Source organism: Vespula pensylvanica, chromosome 2, assembly GCF_014466175.1.
Source record: "Vespula pensylvanica isolate Volc-1 chromosome 2, ASM1446617v1, whole genome shotgun sequence".
NCBI lineage: Eukaryota > Metazoa > Arthropoda > Insecta > Hymenoptera > Vespidae > Vespula > Vespula pensylvanica.
This window is the reverse complement of record NC_057686.1, coordinates 7,669,983-7,692,115: the sequence shown is the minus strand read 5'-3', so window position 1 is coordinate 7,692,115 and position 22,133 is coordinate 7,669,983. Positions and strand designations below refer to the sequence as shown.

The 22,133-nt window shown below is 36.6% G+C and overlaps 1 protein-coding gene across 1 annotated transcript in view; it reads left to right on the top strand.

Moving 5' to 3' along the window:
• The first annotated feature begins 2,554 nt into the window (after positions 1 to 2,554).
• The window catches only part of LOC122627359 (complexin), a 233,540-nt gene continuing 213,961 nt past the window's right edge, over positions 2,555 to 22,133 (top strand). The window contains exons 1-2 of the mRNA XM_043808440.1: positions 2,555 to 2,764; positions 3,213 to 3,398. The gene's annotated coding sequence lies outside the window, so the exon portion shown is untranslated. The remainder of the gene's footprint in view (positions 2,765 to 3,212; positions 3,399 to 22,133) is intronic.

The following is a 22,133-nucleotide window of genomic DNA, read 5'->3' as shown; positions in this document are numbered from 1 at the left end:
AATTTTAATTTTGTGCCCGTAAAGAAATAGGGTAGAAGACAAGTCGTAAAATATATATCATCCATTATTTAATCCGAAGCTGAACGACAGAAAAGAGTTTGTCACTTTTTCCTTGTCGAGATCTAATCGTCGAACTTTGTACTTTCTATTTCAAAAATTAAGCGACCCTTACAAATTTTATGACTTTCCTGTAAGATATTTGGACGAGGAGTTGGTTCAGAGAATACAAAGCTTCTTCCTTTTATCCCTTTTTACGTTGTAATGAGAGGAGGATGTAAAATTTATATCGAAACATTTCACGTATTTCGATCGATTCGATGTAAATTTATCCGTAGGCAGGAAGGGAGAGAGACAAGGTCGTTCGATGGCCGTAGAAACGACGACGAAGTAAATTTGAAGAGGTATTCGTGTGAAAATTTGCTTTCGACGTTAGCCGAAGAAGGAGACGATATACAAGCCACGTAATAAGGCTAAATTACGATTTTTAATTAAGGGAACGTAGAGTAGAACGTAGCGTGTATCGATTGACGAAAATTAGTCTCTCCCACTGCTAACCCTTCTGCTTCACTTTTTTTTAATTACAAGCTTCTGCTACATTATTTTGTAAATACTTTTTGTACGGTTCATACAATTGTTATTTTATATTGCTACGATACTTTCCTCTTACTTTGTTACATTTAAATTTGTCGTAGTCATCGTATCGTCTTTTCTTCTAGAATTCATACTTGTCTTCTTCTACTTATTATTATTATTATCCTCGAATTTTATAAAATCTGTTCTTTGATTTGGACTTCTACTTATTAATATTATTATTATTATTCTCATTATTATTTATGTTTTCTAGAATACCAAGGTGCCCGATTCTCCAAGACATTTGTGGGAACGAATTCAATACGGAGGTTTTGTGATTCATTAAATGTTGTGCAATAGAACGTGGATTATCTTGTTTCAAATTTATTATTATTATTATTATTATTATTATTATTATTATTATTAATGTTTATTGGTGTCCTTATCGTTGGTTTACTTTTCATATTTATTAAAATATGAGAATTAGTCTCGCTTTCTCATCTCTTTTGTAGTAATTGCGTTTTCCTTGTGATAAAGGAAGATACCGATAAGTATCTCATGAATAGATGAGATACCGTTCGTTCTTTGAGACGAACGTGAACCGAAATCCATTAAAACCAATCGTCGTCGTTCTTCCTCGAAGGCGCGCAACGCTATCAAATAGCGTTAGCAAATGCTATCAAAACCTCGTTAACGTCCTGACCCATATATTTTTTACTTTGCTTCTCTCTCTCTCTCTCTTTCTTTCTTTCTCTTTCTCTTTCTTTTTCTTCGAACAGGCGAAATCGCAAAAGCGTTTCTGCTTTCTACGATCATTCGTGCATAACTTTGCCGGCGAATGTGCGAGTTACCCTTTAAAAATTTCGCTTTTTGTAAGCTAGAGAGATTCGCGTTGAGAAAAGTCAGATTTCAATAGGTTTTCAAGGCGTCACGTATCGTTCTTTTCCCATCATTTTCACCAACATTTATTTCCATATTTATGGAAAATTTTCCTTTTCCTTTACAAATGGTCACCTATTTGGTATCGATCGTTTACCCGATCGTTTGATTCAAAAAGAGGAAAACGAAGAAGAGGAGGAAGAAAAAAAGTTATCCCATCTAAATTTCGGCACGTTCTTTTCGCTCGTTCGAATTTCTAAACGAAACGATTCCACTACGGTGGAGTTAAATGCATGGAGAAACGGGTCACCAATGAACGGGTATCGCTTAAAATTAGGTAAAAGGGTCGGAGGGAGAAAAAAAGGGAAAGGTAGGAGGAAAGGAATGGGAGTGGGAGAAGAGAAGGAAGAAAGAAAGATTGAGAGAAAGAGATAGATAGATAAATATATAAAGAGAAAGAGAGAGAGAGAGAGAGAGAGAGAGAGAGAGAGAGAGAGAGAGAGAACGAAAGAGGGGAAGAAGAGACACATTGGCGCGCGTACGCCAAGTGACGAATGTATGCACGCGCAAAAGGGTATACGAGAGGGAACGTACGAGAGATAGATAGAAAGAGAGAAAGAGAGAGAGAGAGAGAGAGAGAGAGAGAGAGAAAGAGAGAACGCCCCGCCCTCTTCTGACTCGACATCGCTCTCAGGCAAAGGTTTGCACCCCTTACCCCTCGATGGTCCGGCGACGTTCTGTTGGCCGTAGAAGCAGCAAAGCCGCCCCTCTCACCAACCCCTCTCTTTTCCTTCCATTCTCTTTCTCTGTCTTTCTTATTCCTTCTCTCATTTTACATCGGTCTTTCTTTATCTCTCTTAGGCTCTCTCTCTCCCTCTTCCTCTCTCTCTCTCTCTCTCTCTCTCTCTCTCTCTCTCTCTCTCTCTCTCTCTCTCTCTCTCTCTCTTCGTCTGGTTTTGTGTATAGGAAAGGCAGCGTCAGCCCCGCGTAGAAAGCCCCATACCACCTTCGATGGATCGATGGCGTGTGACTCGCTCGCCCCCCGTTGCGTGGCGCCATAGTCGTCGGCACGGCAACTCCGCCGCTCAGTCTGAACTCGGGTTCACTCAGTCCACGACCGTTTGCCACGAGACTTCGATCTCTGGTACGCAGGGCGCACGAAACCGAGAGAGAAAGAGAGAAACGCATAGACTTCTTGCAGAAAATACGGAAAAGATAGACGTTTCGCAGTTAGAGATACACGACCGGATACGAAGCTTATATTCACGCAAAGATATACCGCGGACAGAGAGATAAGGACAACACTTAGAAACACGTACGCATCTCTAGACGAATATCTACACGCGAGAGAGAGACCGCACGCGTACTCTTTCGCATCTCTCTCTTTCTTTCTCTCTTTTCTCTTTCTCTTTTTTCTTTCTTTCTCTTTCTCTTCTCTCTCTCTTTTCTCTCCGCTTTCTCTCTCTCTCTCTCTCTCTCTCTCTCTCTCTCTCTCTTTTCATTCTTCTCTTCTTTCTTCATCTTCTTCCTCTTCGTACTTTCCTCTACCCTTCTCGATCTCAACTTTCCTTTCTACGAAAGTTCGCGCCCGCGCGCGCGAGAGAGAGAGAGAGAGAGAAAGAGAGAGAGAGAGAGAGAGAAATAATCGCCGACGAAAAACACCGGTGACGGAGAACAAGGGAAAGAGATAAAGTCGAGCGTGTCTCGCGAGAAAGACTGAAAAAAAGAGAGAGAACAAATATTCACAAACGACGAGAATTCAGCTTTTAAAGTCTACATCGACGTCATCGTCGTCGTCGTCGTCGTCGTCGTCGTTGTCATCGTCGTCGTCGTCGTCGTCGTCGTCGTCGTCGTGGTCGTCATCGTCTTCATCGTTTCTCTCGTCCTCATCGTCAGCCCTCGACCTCTTCGTCCAACGGCGAACCAACAGTTGCCTGTCGCACATAAAGGTGAGTTGACGAATTTTTATAAAAATTTTTACTACCCTCTTATTTATTCGTATAATCGTCCGAACGAAGCACTTTCATTGAATTTTCTTTTCTTTACGAATATCACTGAAAAGGTTATAGAGGTGTAAACTATGCGCGCGCGTGCTCGCGTGCGTCGCGTCTACTGGGTGCGTCGTGTTCGCGTTGGCGAGACTCGTGCCATCCTCGTCGCACGCGCTTAGCGCGCCTATTTCCCGACTCTCTCGTTTTCGTGTCGCTCGCGAGAGCTTTACGTGCGACGTGCCATGGTAGTTCGATAAAATGCGAGGGATAGGCCGTCGCGACTCTCTCTCTCTTTCTCTTTCTCTTTCTCTTTCTCTCTTTCTGTCTCTTTCTCTCTATATCACTCTCTCGCTCGTTCATCGATCTTGAAAGCATTGGCAAAGTCAGACTTATTCATCTTTCTCTTTCTTTCAAATTCAAACGAGTTTTTACCTTGAGACTCTTGCCCTCCAATTTCTAGAGCGTAGGACTTTTTTTTCTATGTTTTGAACTGACAATTTTGTTTTCGAGAAATTGAGATGGGTAGTAAGAGAGAGAGAGAGAGAGAGAGAGAGAGAGAGAGAGAGAGAGAGAGAGAGAGAGAGAAAGAGAGAGAGAGAGAAAGAGAAGGCGTACTTACTTCCTTCTTGTTTTTATTATCTTTTTTTTCAAAGTCATTGAAAGACCTTAAGACGTAGCTTCCCTTGAAAGTTGCAAGACCGTAGGTGATCTTTCCAAGTGTGACTTTAGCGAACGCGATCGCGGAAACAGTTTCTAACAGAAGTTTGCTAATGACGTACCATGGCGTAATAACGACAGAGGCTACCGGTCAACGTACTCCACCCTTCGAAGAGAATTTTGCCTCCGGCGTTGATTCTTCTTCGCGAACTTTCACGAAAGATAAAACTTTTAAGACGCGGAAAAACCGCAGTCTATAGATACTTACGGAGAAATTTCGTGAGATGAAAATTAATATCGTATTTTTCGATTATTATAAAAATTCTTCGAGGAAAATTCTTTTCTTCTTGTCTTTTTTTTTTTTCATTTTCATTATAAAAATTAATATGATAAATTATGTCTTAAATGTCTCTAAATCTAAACGTTATAATTTATAAAATTTACGATCGTTCAAGTTTAATCGATACGTATCGCAAATTTATTTTAACTTTCATTGTTATAAATTAATCGTATATATATATATATATATATATATATATATATATATATATATGTTCTTACTTCGTGAAAACGCTAGAAACATTTTGAAATCGTCCTCTATTATTATTATCTTGTTCAATGTCAAAAGTCGTTCACCTATTGAACAAAAAAAAAAGAAGCATGTAGAGCTTCTTATTCAGAAAGATTTATTGAAAAATAAAGATCCCAAGAATTAGCAAAATGTTTAAAGTCTCCCGCGTGCCATCAAGATTTAATCTCTTTTCTATGAGAGAAAGAAAAAGAGCAAAGTAGAGAAGGAGGAAGAACAGTCATCTGACGGACGGTGGAAATCGAGTTTTCCGAAGTTTTCTAAGCGCGCGAAAACAGTGATTAAACTCGTATTTCATTTCGAACTGGACGCAAATAATACGAAACTAGAATTGAACTTACGCCGACGCGTATAATCGATTTTCTTCGAAAAACAAAAAGGAAAAAGAATGAAAAATTGATATTACCCATTTCCTACGAAGGATTTGTATTTTCACAGCCACGACAAATATCAATCAATGTATTTATACTTGTAGGTTAGATAGAAAATGTCTCGTTTTGCATTCTTATTGGTTCCCTATGCGTATATTCGAAAATTGAGATGTCAAAAGATCGAGGCCAGCTCGTTTTCCGTAACTTGATCGCATTACCAGAATGGAATTGTCGATCGTAGCTCTTTTCCAAGATCCTCTTTCGGTCTTCTTAAGAAGCGTCAATAAATCGTCGGATTCGATTCGTTTCGTCATACATATATATATGTTCATAGTTTTATATATATATGTATATATATATGTATGTATGTATGTATGTATGTATGTATGTATGTATGTATATATATGTATATATATATGTCATATTTATCATATATGTATATACATATATGACCGAATTTTTATCATACTTAGATATGAGAAAGTATCTATGTATGTATATATATATATATATATATATATATATATATATGGGATTACTTTATCGACATTTATGTTTATTTTAATCTGACCAAATCTTTTTAAAGTGTCGGATATAGTTCAATGCCGAGTGACTGCAAAAATCATTTGTCTTTTAGATAGATGCGAATATATATGTATATAAGATAATTCTTCCAAAGAATGATCAAAAAGACAATGAGTTTCGAAAATGATAATGGCGGAAAACGAGTAGCGAGTTAATAATTATATATAATCTTTTCGGCACGATTCTTTTCACTTTTTTAAAATATATATCTACTTTTTTTTTTCTTCAAAATTATAAAGGGATATTCAATTTCTTCGTTTAAATCCATTACCCTAGATCTATCACATGATAAAAATTATATCTCATTTGTATTGCTTGCTTCGTTCGAACGAATATCTAATACGAATCGTACAGATTTGAACACGTTCAAATTTGATCGAATTTAATAAAAATATTTTTACATTTTATTATATATTTCGTTACTTCGTAGACACTCGTAATAAACAAGTGTGAATGTGATCGAATAGCGTGTTAAGTAACAATACTTATCTTTTCTGTAATTAACTACGAGGCGATATGCTTGACACGGTTACCTTTCAAATTCAGGTATGTCACACTAAAAATAGGATCACTCGATGAGGCCACGGCCACTTCAACTTCTTCATGAACATTCGGAGAATCGCTTTAATCGAGCCGTTCAATTCGTTCTCCTTGCTAAATCTCGAGCTCTTTTTAATCCGAGCGAGGTTGGCCGGTCAGATCAATGATGAACTTTTACTACTTCGTGCTTGACGAGAACGGACGATCGAGCGCTGTCCGTTACCACCAACGACCTAGGAACTTTCCTCGTTCGAGCGGTTTCGCGACATCCCCCAAAACTTCCCCACCCTCTTCTCACTTCTCGATCTCCCAGAGCAATTAGGATCGATCGACGTTTTTTGTTCCTTCTCTTCCGTATTTTATTTTACCTCGGTATTTACGGCATTAACCATGGAAAAATGGCACTTTGCCAATAAATACTTTTTTTTTCATATTCATTTATTCGGTCATATTCGCCGTGAATGATCGATGTCGATTGTAACGTCGGATAAGGGATAATACGTTTCGTCTCTCTCGGTGCACATAAATTAACAATAATTTGTACTAAGTTATGCCATATCCGATGGGGATGTTAGACGTATCTATATTGATTATCGATAAACGTGACTCCATTGACGACGTGGTATCACAGCGAAGCCAGTGGCATGCGATAAGGTCGAGACGTACGATTGCGATTCGATAAGTATATATATATATATATATATATATATATATATATATATATATATATGTATATATACACACACTACACATACATTATATATGTATTATACATACATATATGTATATGTATAATATATATATATATATATATGCATATGTATATGTATGTGTGCATATATATATATATATGTGTGTGTACATGTATATTGCTATAACTGATTTTCGAATATCGTCTTCAATATGTTCGAATCTCGGGCTGAATGACGATGCAGAATTCCTAGACACAAGTTGACTAAGCAACGATCGAGCGACAATGTATCTTGGATAAGCCAGGGGTGTGACCAAAGTCTTTTTTCAGGTCACGTTTGTTAACTATAGTGGAGACATTGAATTGAGAATAGATAGATAGACGAAGATAAAAGAGTATAACCGTAAGTTATTTTGCAAATCACGATGATAAAATGCGCTAGATCGCGAATCGTTTCTTTTGGAAAGCGTTACGTCATCTAGGTTCATCAAGATCGATGTTTGGTTCACGATCTAAGTGTCATAAATCGCTGAGATAACTGGAAAACCCAACGACGGGAGACGTTAATGTAACGTAAAAGGGTAATGGAAAAACCGTTCGAATCGACGAACTTCGCTTCATCGGTCGCGTGTTATGATTAAACAACTAGAAATCAAAAGCTCTCGTGCTCGGTACGAAGAGAATTCGATTAAAAATAAACCATACGTTCTTCGATAAATAACGAGAGAAAAATAGAGAGAAAGAGAGAGAGAGAGAGAGAGAGAGAGAGAGAGAGAGAGAGAGAGAGAGAAATATAGAGATAGAACAAAAAGAGCATCGAATTTGAAAACTGCTTTTGAAATTACCCTTTCCCCTTTTTCGTGGTAAACTTTTGTAAAAATTACAGTCGAACGTAATAACGCTAGCTTTATTTTCTTTTTTTCTATTTTTTTTCCTTCTCTTTTCTTCCTTTGTTTTTTTTTGTTTTCCTAACAAACCGATTTGACGTTAAACGTAATACGACGTAATGAAATTTGTATTAACCGAGAAAAGTATCGAACAATCGTAAATAACGAAGTATGTAGGTACATAGAAAATTCGCAAACTGCAAACTGATTTGAATTCGAGTGATAGGAGGAAGAGGAAAGATGAAAGATTTGAAGGTCATTAAAACGTCACGATAACGCGATTGCGGTGGTAATATTTTTTCGAAGTAGGAACGTTCTTCTGTAAGTTAGGAACTAAGAGAGGGGGAAAAGAGAATGAGGAAATAGAAGAGGAATGGAAAGAGAAGGAACAGACGGTTCTTCTGTTAGGTTTCTGCCCTTTCCCTTTAACGAATTCGGAAGCGTGCATACTTAATAGCGAACGCGCGTTCTCTATCTCTCTTTCTCTTTCTCTCTCACTCTCCCTTTCTCTCGTGGGAACTAATTTCGAGCCGTCGAGACTTACGGTTCCGTGAGGTCGTAAGTAATTTTGGAAAGGCTTTGAGAGAGTCGGAGAGGCTCGACGATAATTTGACCGGCGTCGGACGTGAAGGGAGGACAGGAAAGATAAGTGAGGAAGACGAGAAAAGTAGAGACTATAGTATAGGGTGGTGCCAGAATACTTGAGAGGTGTCTACAGAGATGGAGGGTGGGGGAGGAATAGTCGTTGGTATATAGTCTGCAGATACATATCGAACAACTCGTAACTTGCTTTCTCATCGATCGCATTCCTTTGAAATTCGTTTCACAGTTGACTGTTCCTTCTTCTTTTTCTTTTTCTCCCCTACTTCATAACTATTATTTCCGCTACTTTGTTTCCTTCTCCATTTCGTTCTCTCACTAATCTGTGAATATCGAAATCGTAGCTTTTATCTAGAAGAGAAAGAAGCGGAGAGAAAGAGAGAGAGAGAGAGAGAGAGAGAGAGAGAGAGAGAGGAAAGAGAATTCTATAGAATCTCAATTTGATTGTCGAAGCCATTCGATGAGTAGTACCATGTTGATTATCCACTCCTTTATTTCTTTTGTTTCTTTTTATTTTCGTTAAACCTTAGCTCGCAAGGGAAGAGAAGAGAATCGACGATCGGTCGGTCTGAGAAGTCTAATGGCGAATGTTGGAAGAGAAAGTCGAGAGTCTTGGGAGAAAGGGTAAGGATGAGAGCGACGTGAGGGTGGAGAGGGAAGGGAGGATGGAATTAAAAGGTAGTAAGGAATTCTCCGAGAACTGTGAAGATAGAAAGAGAAGAGGATAGCCGTCGATTCGTTCCGGGACAAAACTTTGGCCTCCTTCGTTTTGCGAATACCGTGGATCAAACCGGGTGCGAGGAAGTTAATTCGTAAAACGAACGCTTCGAAGAAGCCTCGAGCTCTTATATCGCCTTTTATTTCTCGACTGTTCGTTCGATAGGGTAGAAAAAAGAAACGGTGAAAAAAATTGAGAAAAGCAAAAAAATAAAAAAGATAGAAAGAAAGAAAGAAAGAGAAAGAAAGAAAGAAAGAAAGAAAGAAACTCGAACTCGATTGTCCTCGCCGTTGACTCGTAATCCTTTTATCGGTCCATTCACAACTTGCGAACGTATTTTTCATTCCACGTGAGAGATTTTGTCTTCTTGAGGAATGAAAAAAAAGTGAGAGAGAGATAGAAGAAGGAAAACGTTTGGAATTTGGAATTTTCATTCTTGAAGACTTCTGATCTATAAAAATTCAGACGATAAAGAGAGAGAGAGGAAGAGAGAGATACATACAAACATACATTTATATATACAAACACACATACATCTACAAGGTTAAGGATTGAATTTCGCGTAAAAATCATATGGATCGAGGCAAAGACACGTAGAGCTTTCGTTGAATTTGTGAGGCACGTGCTAAGGCAATGACTTTTCGTTTCGTGATCCGACATGCTGCAGCTTTGACTATCTTTCTTCTACTTCTTATCTTCTTCCTTTTCTCTTTTCTTTTATCGTACTTTTCGACTTGGTAGGATTATCGAGCAAGGATATTTGTTTCTATTCGGGACACTTCATCTTCTCTCTATTGTATCCTATCTTTCGTCTTTCTCTCGCTTTCTCAATTTCAACGTTCGATCTTTGTCTTTGCAACATCGTCACATATAGGGTGAGACTCGTAGATCGTGAGATTACGCGACGATAAAAGCCGTCGAACGTTGGATACGATTAAATAACATTTTCCGATATATCCACTCCCTCCCTACTAGGGATCATCGCGTTATTTGCTTTTAATCTCTTTCGGGCCGCAATGATCGAACGTGGATTCGTAAAATCTATTAATCCTATGGAAAATCAGGTCATTGTCGTCATACGTATATACATCTATATATGTATAAACGTGTAGATGTCATGTATGTGTACTTTGTATACATAGCTTCGTTATATAAACGCGAATACATGCGTTCTTCGTGTTTTACATATACATACGTACCAACGTCCTAACGAACGGAACAGAAAACGCGCCGACGTAATCTGAATCGAAAATAAATTGTCTTTTGATGATTCTGCTATTCTTTCTCTCTCTTTCTCTCTTTCTCTCTTTTTTCTTTGTTATTTTTTTTCTCCATTTTTTGCCGAGCAAGCTTTCTTCCTTTTTCTTTCACGAATAATACTATTTTTTTTCCATTAAGTCTTCTATCTTTGACAAGCTTCGATCGATAAATTATTACGTTATAGCGTGCCAATCCGTTCGTTGACCAGATTTTTACAGAAACGTTTGCCAACGTGCGTTTTCGAAGTTTCAATATCGTCTACGTTCGCTTTATTTATTTTACTGTAATTCAACATGTATGCATACGCATACATACATTTATACGTACATACATACGTACATACATACATACATACATACATACATACATACATACATACATACATACATACATATATAGAAATTTTAAGAGAAATCTTTTGTAGAAAAATTCTATCTCGATCTTTTTTCATCGATCATTCTGATTTACAAAACACGAGAGACGACAATGTTTGTAATAGTTCATGATATGTTTGTGAAAAAATTTCAAAAGACACGATGAAAAACATTTCATTGAACGAGAAAAAGTTTTTGATAGATAAGAGGTGGAAGTTGGAATGAGAGAAGCAACCTGATCGAGCGAACTATGAGACCAATCGATATTTTGAGTTTCATAAGGAACTCGTTATTTCCGGTGGCTTCCGATTAGGGGGGATCGACTCTTCGATGCAGTGCTTACTCTCGCTGCCCGATAACCGTACGGAAAATATAGTCCGCCAGAAAATCCGGTGAGCTTCGTAAAATTCCGATCTCTCATCTCCCATGGGAACGAATTGGAAACTTCGTCAGGACCACCTACGGAGGTGTGTGTTTGCTGTCTTCTCCGATACCATTCTCAAAAAGCTAGCCCGTATTTTTCCGAAGCTTTTCAAGTCGACGTTTATCCGGCAGGACTATTTTTCTAAGCAACGTCGTTCGGAATTTAGGTGACCGTTTTTAATATAGTTTCCTACGTACACATACACACACACACATATATATATATGTATATAAAAGTTAACTTTCTTAATGCATAATTGACATAATTCAGTGCATATTTTATTGTTATTATCAGATAATAGAAAAATATCAACACATAAAAGGAAAATCTAATATAAATTTGATATCGTATATAAATTTGATTAGAAAATTTTCCGTATGGGAATTTTTGTATTAACGGAAGTGTCCGTTCTTTCTAAAAATATATTTTTTGTTTATATTTTTTTATTGAATTATTTGTTAAAAGATCTTGTGATTTTTTGATGTGGAGAGTGATAAGACGTTTTTATATTTCCCATTTAGTCGCTTAGTTAATAGCAAAAATAATTCTATTTTATCGTTATTATTAAGTATAAATACGATTAGAAAAATATGAACAATTGAGATTGTATATTGATTTTATTAAAAACAATTCTATGCATATTCTTCTATGTATAACTCTTCGCCCTAACAACTTCTTTTTTTTTTATTTACAATTATTTGTCAACTAATTCGCGTTAACGAATCTCGTGACCTTTCGAAGAAGAAACCTACACGAAGCTTGTGTATCTCCAAACTAATCTTATCCCAGTTGAAGTTCACCATGGAAACTCACTGAATATTCTCATTTAAAACTTTACCAACCCTTAGTTTCGATCGATGACTATATCGATATCATCTATCGAAAGTTATCTTCTAACAAATACTCACTAACACGCTTATATACCATACCATTCCCTGTAATTATCATTTTCTCTTACTATAGATCATTACGTTGTTTATTCCGACGGAACCAAAGTTGGTTCTATAGATTCGAACGAGCACAGAGCTTATTATTATTATCATTACTATTAAAGCGTATCAGCGAAAATGACTGACCCAAATTTTCACGGTAGACCAATGGCAGGAATTTCGTTTTGTAATTAATCGTGTTTCAATTCGAATATAAATTACTTTCTCGCTTTGTCGATTTGGGAAAGAGAAAGAGAGAGAGAGAGAGAGAGAGAGAGAGAGAGAGAGAGAGAGAGAGAGATAATAATTTCTAACATACGTCGTGTCTGGAATAAAAGCTCTTGGAAACGTAACAAGACGTACTTACGTATATCACGTACACATATATTCATAGACATTCGCTTTGTGGTTGAATTGGAAGTATGGAGAACGTTGGAAGAGGGGATTCAAAGACTTAACGTCATAGGCAACGGCAAAGTAACGAAGGCTTACGAGCTTTTTCCTCATCATCCTCTTCTTCTTCTTCTTCTTTTTCTTTTTCTTCTTCTTTTACTTCTACTTCTACTTCTACTTTTCCATTCTTTTCCTCTTCTTCATAGTCTTTTATGGCGAGACGTCGTTTGGCTCGAAAAAAGTTGGCGGCAACAAAAGATTAGAGTTCGTTTCGGTCAGATTATCGGCATTGGTTGAGCTAAATTTTTGATGGTTGACCTATATTACTAGAAGTCTGAGAGTATTATCGCCAAGCTCTGAGAATCCTATTATACGCTAATTTGCGTCCGACGTACGACCGTACGTGCTAGAGAGATAAAAGATAGGCATAAAAGAAAGCTAGGAAAGGAAAAAAAAGAAAACGAAAAAGAAAGAAGGAAAGAAAAAGTAAGAAGGATTTAAGTTTTATTGCCGAACCATGCTCGGAGAAAGAGCTATTTTATTTCGCAATTTTTGTGGACGATGCCAGTTTGCTAATATCCAACGGACAGACCTATTTTTAGGTCGACGTTGAGCATTAAAAGGAATCAAGTTCTCAAAATTTATTCTCCTTGAAGCTATTAAACAAAGGAGTATTTAGAAGAACAAGATTGAAAATTTGTCGACGGTAGCAAGGTTTATTAAAGAAAATTTTTCAGGTCAATCCTGTACACATCGGTAAAGTAATTTACCGATTTAAAAAGAACTAATGTAGGATTTATATATATATATATATATATATATATATATATATATATATTGAATTGTTCATTAAAAGAAATACTAGATATCCGTTCTTTTCTTGGACTTTAAAAGTCGGCCAAACGAAATTAGAAGCTGCCTTTAGTGAAAAGTATGTTACGAATGTTCGCAAAAGGGTTTCTCCCTTCAGGGAAAAGCTCCAACCCGTTACCGAAAGTAAGCAGAGCAGCAATATATGTATGTATTTCTTCGGGTACTAAGCCACTTTAAAAGTTTTCTTCCCTTTACCACGACCCAAATAAATCATAGTCCTCAACCGTAAGTTGTTGGAGCAATGGTGCGTGATGTAGGTGAGCTAGCACCGTCCAAGACATTTTTGAGGTTGCAGATGGCGTCATTTCTCACAGATCTTCTCTCTTTCTCTTTCTCCTTTCCTTTCCTTAAGACTTTATCCTCGTTTTAAGACGTTTGAACGCGTTCGTTTAAGACTGAATCGCGTCGTTCATCCAAGCGATGTTTTTCTCGCTCGCGGCAGACTAGAACTCGTGGCACAAGCGTAATAAATACATGATATTTATTTCACGGCTCGACTTACCTCGGCAAATTTGCAAAAGTCGCTTCTTGCAAATCCATTTTCCAGTATTACCCTGTACCTTATTCCTCTTCCTCTTTCTCTCTTACCAATATCACTAGTATTCCACATATTCAAACATATACATAAACGTATCCGATCTTCATAACAAATCCAAAGAAAAGACCGTAGTATATTTCTATCTCTCTTCCTCATATCTGAGATTTTCTTGTCGCTTCATTTCTTGTCGTGAATCTTTGGAACTGGAAGATGCTAGCCGAGTATCGACTAATGTAAGCTTATATGCAGATGCGATCGTGGTATGTGCAGTCAAGTAAATCGCACAGTCCTGCGATTCATTCGCGAGACGGTAAATAACCATCCGGGTTAACCTAGTACACACTGGTTGCTCGCTACTCCACTCGCATACTGAAATACCTGAGTAGCAAACGTGTGCTGGCTTGTAGATCGGAAACGTACGCATATATATATATATATATATATATATATATATATATTCGAGTATATATTTTATATATATATATATATACATATGTATATATATAATATGAAATTGTCACCGAATGCAAGACAGTCCGCATACGGTACGCGATGATCCTTTCTACGTCGACGTTTCTCCGCCTTCACCCTTCCGCTTTAATGGAAGCACATAGGGACATGGATGTGAGCAAGGAATATAACATACACTCATCCCTTTTGCCACCCCTCATGTAATATAACGGGTGACGCGCACATGCGCGCGGAATATCGATTGTACAGCGGGAAACTGATTTTATAAAAGAAAATTATAATATATCCCTGCATGAGTTTTTTCTTTCTTTCTCTCTTTCTGTCTCTCTCTTTCTTTTTCCTTTTTTTTTTGAACGTTTTACGAGCCGAACGAGTACATATGCGGTATCTGATCGAATTCAATCATTTGGGATACTTGAAGTACTATCGATCCTTTCGATAATCTCGATATTCGTCCGAGAGAAACGAAATTTTCACGAATTGATATGATCTCGTTAAATTTTATAACTTTTAATTTATAATTTAGTGATTATTAGTTCTTTTAATCGTGAAATTTATTATTATATTATTTTTATTTGAACATTTTACGAACCGAGCGTGTGTACGGATCGAATTCGATCGTTTGAGATTAATTTCTACCATTAATTTTTATATAACATTAAAATTTGCCAAAAAAGGAAGAAATTTTTACGGATTAATTCGACTCGTTGATTACGAATTTATAATTCAATTAAAATTTAGTCGTAATAAATTTTTCAAATCGTGCAATTCGTTATCAAGTAATTTTTATTTTCAATTTACGATTTAATTTTATTAATTCATTGAATTTTATTTCGAGAGAAATTTACGAATGTTCTTTCGAACGACGTAATACGAACGTAGATCGAACGAAAAATGACACATTGTATACCGTACCGTCGTATTCTTTCCTTTACCTAGCATACCGCAGATTTTTATTCGATCAAACTGATTTGAGAAAGAAAAATTCCAGCCACGGTACGTAAAACCGTAGTAAGTAAAGGTTGTTACGCCGAGTTAAACCTTCGTCGCGATTTCTCGCGATCGAAGGTGTACCCACTGTGATACATTGGTTGTACTTTGGAATCATGAATAATTTATCGAGATATCTTCGGTGGGTAGCGAAGGAGACTAGACTTCAGGCACCGAGATTATAGCCGAATACAGGGAATTTTCATTTAAATGATGTCACGTCGTAGTAACGGCGCGGCGGTTGTACTACGGTTTTACCATGGGACGAAAAGATTTCACAAGAGCGTAGTTCTCCCTTTTCTTTTTCTTTTTCTTCTTCTTCTTCTTCTTCTTCATCGTTTCATAGCGGAAAGATTAAGTCGTATCGCGAGGTCGGACTGTAGCGATAAGCCCAGCATGCAGATACATTACCATGGAAGAACGGTGCGAGAGAAGCAAGGGAAAGGAGTAAATCTCACAGTTAGGGGTTCGTTCGTGTTGAAGCACTGCCGTTGGGTAAACCTTCATAGAGACATACATATACACATATACACATATGTAGATAGATATGTACCTAGGTAGTGGTATATCTATAGACTGCTGGCTTGGTCGTTCCTCTGCATAATGTACCCGAACTACCGGGCAGCCTTTGCGAAGCGTTCGGGTGTAAGGCTCGATTCTAACAGTGAATTTTCTTCATTGTGTTGACTCCTTTCTCCTTCTCTCTCTCTTTCTCTCTCTTTTTCTCTTTCCCTTTTGCTGTTCCATCTCATTCTCTCTGTCCCTTCCTATCTTTACCATTTACCACCTCTTTCTATCTCTCTATCCGACTGACTGTGCAAGCTTTGCCAGTAGCCTGTCCCCTTGTAATATCAAAATATTGTAGCAAACAACCCGAGCTCTTCTTCTCATGAGTTCTCATCCCTTCGCATCTCGCATATGTGTACTTACTTACTTACTACACATATGTACGTTCGTCGAGGCTATACCGTGATGAACTAACCTAAACATAAAAAAGTAGGCGAAGCTCCGACGGAAGATAGTTCGGAGGATTAAATCTTTCGGTTTTGCGGTTTAACCCCAAGCTATCCAAAAAATCCTTTATCGTCTCGGTCCTTGGATTACCTCGTTGTGCGGCATTCATCCGTAAGAGAGAAAGAGAGGGAGAGGAAGAGAGATCCTAGTTCTTTATTCCACTTTCTTACGGTCCATCGATTTTCCGAGAGACTTTGGCTCGATTAACGAGTCGAATCATTATTAAACTTTTGGCACTCTGAGGATTACATGAATTAGGATAAAGTAGCCTTTTGCCTTTGCTTAATAAAACCCTCTAATCTCTCTTTCTTTTACTTTAACGTTGGATTTTGATTCGTGAAGTAATTCGCGACTGGTTGCATTTCTCTCTCTCTCTCTCTCTCTCTCTCTCTCTCTCTCTCTCTCTCTCTCCCCTCTAATATTTCCACTCTCTTTTTAACCCATTTGGATCAAATGTCAGAAGCACCGTGGTCTTTCGCGTCAGTTGATTTTTACATTTACTAGAAAAGCTAGCTTTGTATGCACTAGTCTCTCTCTCTCTCTCTCTCTCTCTCTCTCTCTCTCTCTCTCTTTCTTTTACACAGTATCTGGATTGCAAACCGAGAATGCAGAGCTAAAATTCTCTTTGAAATTTTGCGAGAGAGAGAGAGAGAGAGAGAGAGAGAGAGAGAGAGAAGAGAATTCGGTATGACGAGCCAAGAGGAATTATCCATGGTAAAAAATAACCATCTCTGCATAAAGCGTCCCATTATGTAAGAAAAGATATGCATGCTTGTATTCATACTTTTTCAAAAGATTCCCTCTTCCCTTTCCATTTGTTTCTTTTTTCTTTTTTCTTATTTTTTTCCGAAGAAAAAAGCAAAGTCGGTCAATTATCGCGCATCAAGTAGTCGGGGTAAACGAAGCGTGCTTCCTCTTTTCTTTCTTTCTTCCTCTTTCTCTTTCTCTCTTTTTCTCTCTTTTTCTTTTTCTTTCTCTTTCCTTCTTTATGTATCTATCTATTTATCTTTTTCTTTTTTCGTCCCTCTGCGTCTCGATCGCGATGTTCCCCGCGGGCTTCGACTATGGAAGGAGAAGGAAGAGACCGAGTTTTCTGTCTCCCTCTTTCTCTCTCTCTCTCTCTCTCTCTTTCTCTTTCTCTTTCTCTCTCTCTTTCTTTCTATAGCTCTTATTTCCAACTAATAAACTCGCCGGCTGATGAACTTCCCAAAGGGAGAAAAATATCGTTGCGAGCAGATCCTTCGACTTATTCTTTCGCAATACTTCGTTTAGTTTTCAATCTACTCCAGTATTAGAGAGCCGTGCCGTCTTAATTATTTTATCTCATCGTTAAAATTTCGTTCAAGGCCTGCCTTTGATAGCTTACAATTTTATTATTTCTAAAAGGAGAAAGGGTCTAATTAAAAATTGTTAATTTCCTTTTTGCTTTTTGCTACTTCCTTTCTCAAATAATTATGATTGCATCTGTATCAATTAACGTTCAACGAAATGCATATGATACTCGTTCGTAAATATCAATACTGAAAGAATTCAAATTTGAATCGGAAGTCAATGTAAAAGTTGTTTTAATAAAAAATAAAAATGTCTTTTATAACGTCATGTACGTATTATACATTGCAAATCATATACTCTATAATTTTGAAGTATCATATCATTTTGATATGTTATATTTAATATACTATTGTTATATTGTAAGATCCATGTCAAATGGCTTCTTTTTTATGTATGAAAAAAAAATTAGATTAACTAAAATGATTTAAAATGTATATTTTGGGGCTAACATTATCGTTACTTAAAATTTCTTCTCCTTATAAGTACTCCTTATATTTTGTTTTTGCTACTAAGATTCGTTTCAAACAAGTAGAGAAAGAGAGAGAGAGAGAGAGAGAGAGAGAGAGAGAGAGAGAGAGAGAGAGAGAGTGAAAAAGAGAGAAAAAAGCAGAGGTAGTGCTGGAGATTATGTTCCAATCGTTCATTCGGACGTGTGATTTATTATAGTCATTGGTGTTTTTTGTCGAGACAGTCGTAATCTTGCAATCAATCAGTCCGAAGGGAGGTCGTGACGTTCGGTGGATGTCATGGTATAATTCGGTATTGTTCGAAGGAAATAAAAAAAAAAAAAAAGAAAAGGAAAAAAAAGACCGAAGCGGAAGAAATGAAAATGAGAGCGATGATAGTTCTTTCTTTCTGGTTTCATGGGAGTTTCGTTATGCTCGATAAAAAAAGAAAAAAAAAAATTAGATACTGCGGAATATTGTAGAAAATAGAATAGAGAAATTCGAGAAAAGTGCTGCGTGAAGGAAATCGCGAAAGGAGAATTGAAAGGGGGATGGGTTGGAACGGAAGAATCTTCGAAGAGAAGGAAAGAAGCAAAGATCTCGTTTCTTGGAAGACGAGTCGAACGTTGCGGAATAATTAAAAATTGAAGCACCCAAGGAAGAAGTAAAAAAAAAAAAGAGTTTTTAATAAAGCTCTGTAGTCGAAGTGGATGGTTACAAGTAGGGTAATTCCTGAGTGCGTTGTTCGCGTTGCTACGTACCAGGTCGTTGTTGAAAAGCGGCTTCGCTGGCAATCTCGCGTTTTTTATGTAATTGGAGATTGAATTTGGTTTGATAACGGACTTCCTTGTAATCAGGTTTTTTGAAAGGACCAGGAATTTGAGAGAGGATTGTATACTCGTTCGACGAACGTAAAATTTGATTTTGCTGTCGAACGAGTTTATCAATTTTACTAGTTCTCTATTCTCTCTCTTTCTCTCTCTTCTCTTCTTTTTTTCTCTATCCTTTTTTTTTCTTTTTAGTATCCAGCTTTTGAAAATTCTACTTCTTTATGCTTTTTTTTTTTGGTTTATTAGTTTTATTGTCGAACGTACAATGGCCCATGAGAAAACTTATTGATAATGGTATTTAAGAAATGTTTATATAAACGTTACGTACCGTAGACTTTATAAATGATTTTGATTTCGAAAGATTATAATTTCTACTATGTAATTAATAACAAAATTAATTAAATACAACTTTCCACGCACAATCGCATAGAATTCCTTATTATCTGGATATAATGGATTTCGTAAAAAATCTTATTTTATTAATTTAATTTAATTTTTATTAACTTTATTTTTTATATAAAAATCTAAATGTTCCTGTGTATGTATGTCTATTAAACCGTTTAAACGTTTAAACGGATTGACTTGACGTTTATATTAAAAAAGAATTTACTTACAACGAAAATTCTCGAATAATTTCAGCGCAATTTGATTTTCCATTTTACAAAAATCAAACATTTTAAAAATTATAAAATGTATAACAATTTGAAAAGGATAAAAATTGTATACGAATATTTAAAATAACATTAATCAATTACATGAACAATAAAATGTCGGTCTTGCTTACAGAAAAAATGTGAAGCTTTTTCGTCCAAAGTCAAAAGGGTGTAGCTCTCGGCTATATAGAAATGTTGGTTTACATTGTGTGGACTATTTTTTAAATAAAATAAAAAACAAACATTGTCGGTGGTACAGGCCACATTATATCGATTTTTTTTCTTTTCATTTACAAATTTCAATCTTGATGATCTTTTCATTTGAAAAGTTACTTGCGATACTATTTGCACCGTGTTCTTGCTCCAATTTTTTTTTTATTTTACAATAATACTTTTTACATCTTATGCATTTTAATTTTCGTAAAACATTATTTCATTCGGCTCATTTTCAGTTAACATTTTTATGTCGCTATCTCGAATTTTTCATACGTTCCAATGCACTCTATCCTCTCCTAATTCTCAAAACACATATTGTCAGATCTTTTTCTGTGTCTCTCTCTTTCGCTCTTTTTTTTTTTTTTCCTTGTCGCAACCTCGTCGAGCGTGTTAGCCAAATACTTTGAAATTGAAACGAGCGGGACACCAAAGTCTACCGTAGAGGAGCACACACGCAGCTTGCCATTTTCAGGAGTGTATCCTCGGGGGGATTTCATCTCTCGTTTCGTAGTACACGTGGTACTGGTGGTTTGCAAACGGAATTGAACGATTCGAGACTCTCTTTCGGAATTGCTAAATTCGTTGGATACACGGGTCGAATGTTGAGAAAATTTCAAAGGTAATTATCACGATTTTAAGCGCGTTAAATTCGTTTCGATTCGATTTCACGAAAGGTCGTTGCTATCTTTTTTTTTTTCTCATCGGATTTTTCTTTTTCGTATCGTGAAATTGATTTTTTACGAAGAAACGAAAAAAGAGAAAAAAACAAGCGTATTTAGTTTCACTTATCGAGGACGTCAACGATGCCGCTGTGTCACCAGGTCGAAGGGATAAAAAATCGAAAAAAAATATAGTCGATAAAATATCAACCTTTTTTATCGAGTATTGTCGACATTCCGATGTTTGCAAAGCACTTCAAATACTTCGATACCTCTCAATGTTCAAATAATAAAATTATTAAATGTTTTTTCGCTCGATGTGTGTTTTTTTTTAATTCCTAATACGACTAAAAAAAAAAAAAAAAAAAGCCAAGAAGAAAAAAAAGAGAAAAGAAAAAAAATCATGAACTTATTCATGGAATAGAATAAGAAAAGATCTCCTTGGGAAAAAGAAGGAATGTTGGCAAGCTTGACTGCCGATAGTCGGGAAGAAAAGCTTCCAGGTCGATCCGATCTCTTCCCTCGTGGCAGCTTCGACACGGCAAATAGAAGGTCGGAAAATTTTGTAGCGGAAGAATTCTGTAAGTGAAAAATTGATCGGAGGTTTGACGATGTCGGGCAGCAAGATCCCGCGGGATCGCATACATATCGATCTCTCTCTCTCTCTCTCTCTCTCTCTCTCTCTCTCTCTCTCTCTCTTTTCTTCCTCTCTTCTTCTCTTTTCTATCTTCTCTCCTCTTTTCCTACTTTCTTCTTTTCATTTTTTTTTTTTTTTTACTATTTTTCATATTATTTTGGTTCAAAACCGCAAGCTCGGCAAGTCTTTAAATCCACGAAAACTCGCGGTGGAATGGAGAAAGAATAAAGCATAGGAGAAAATAGCAAGAAATCTCATCCTTTCGAAGATCCTTCTAACCCATTGCTTTTTCTATATATCTATCTGTAATGTATATATATATATATATATATATATATATATATATATACGTATACATACATATATATACATATATATACATATATATATATATATATATATATATATATATATCTGCACAGGCGCATCTGTAGATGTATGTTTACATAAATCTCTTCTCTTTTTCTCATTCTCTACATCTTTTTCCAAACAGTCGTTTTCTCCCGCGAGGCAAAGCCGAATTCGAATAGCATCGATAGACAGAAAATGGTAATAGTTGGAAGAAGGAAGAAGGAAAAGGAGAAAAATAGATGGAACGAGATAGTGTTTTAGAAATCACGCTTAGGAACGTGACCGTTTTATTTTGAAATTGAAACGTAAGACCAAATCCTTAAATTTTTTATTTATCTCCTCAAGATTCTTTCTTCTAGCTTTTCGCTCATCTTTATCCTCCACTTTGCGTACTCGTCTATCACGTCTGACTTCGCTTAGCTCGAGTAGATTGCACTACGGTGTGACGTAGCAATGTACTATTCAAGATAGTAGTTTATCTCTTTTTCTCTCTTTCTCTTTCTCTTTCTCTTTCTCTTTTCGTCTCGGTTTCCTATCCATCTCTCTCATTCTCACTTTCTCAGAACTTTCCTGACTCTCACTCAAGTTACTATCTTGTTTTTACTTACCGTTCGATTTCCTTACGTTCGTTGGATTCGTATAACCTTCATTGAAAGCTATCTCGG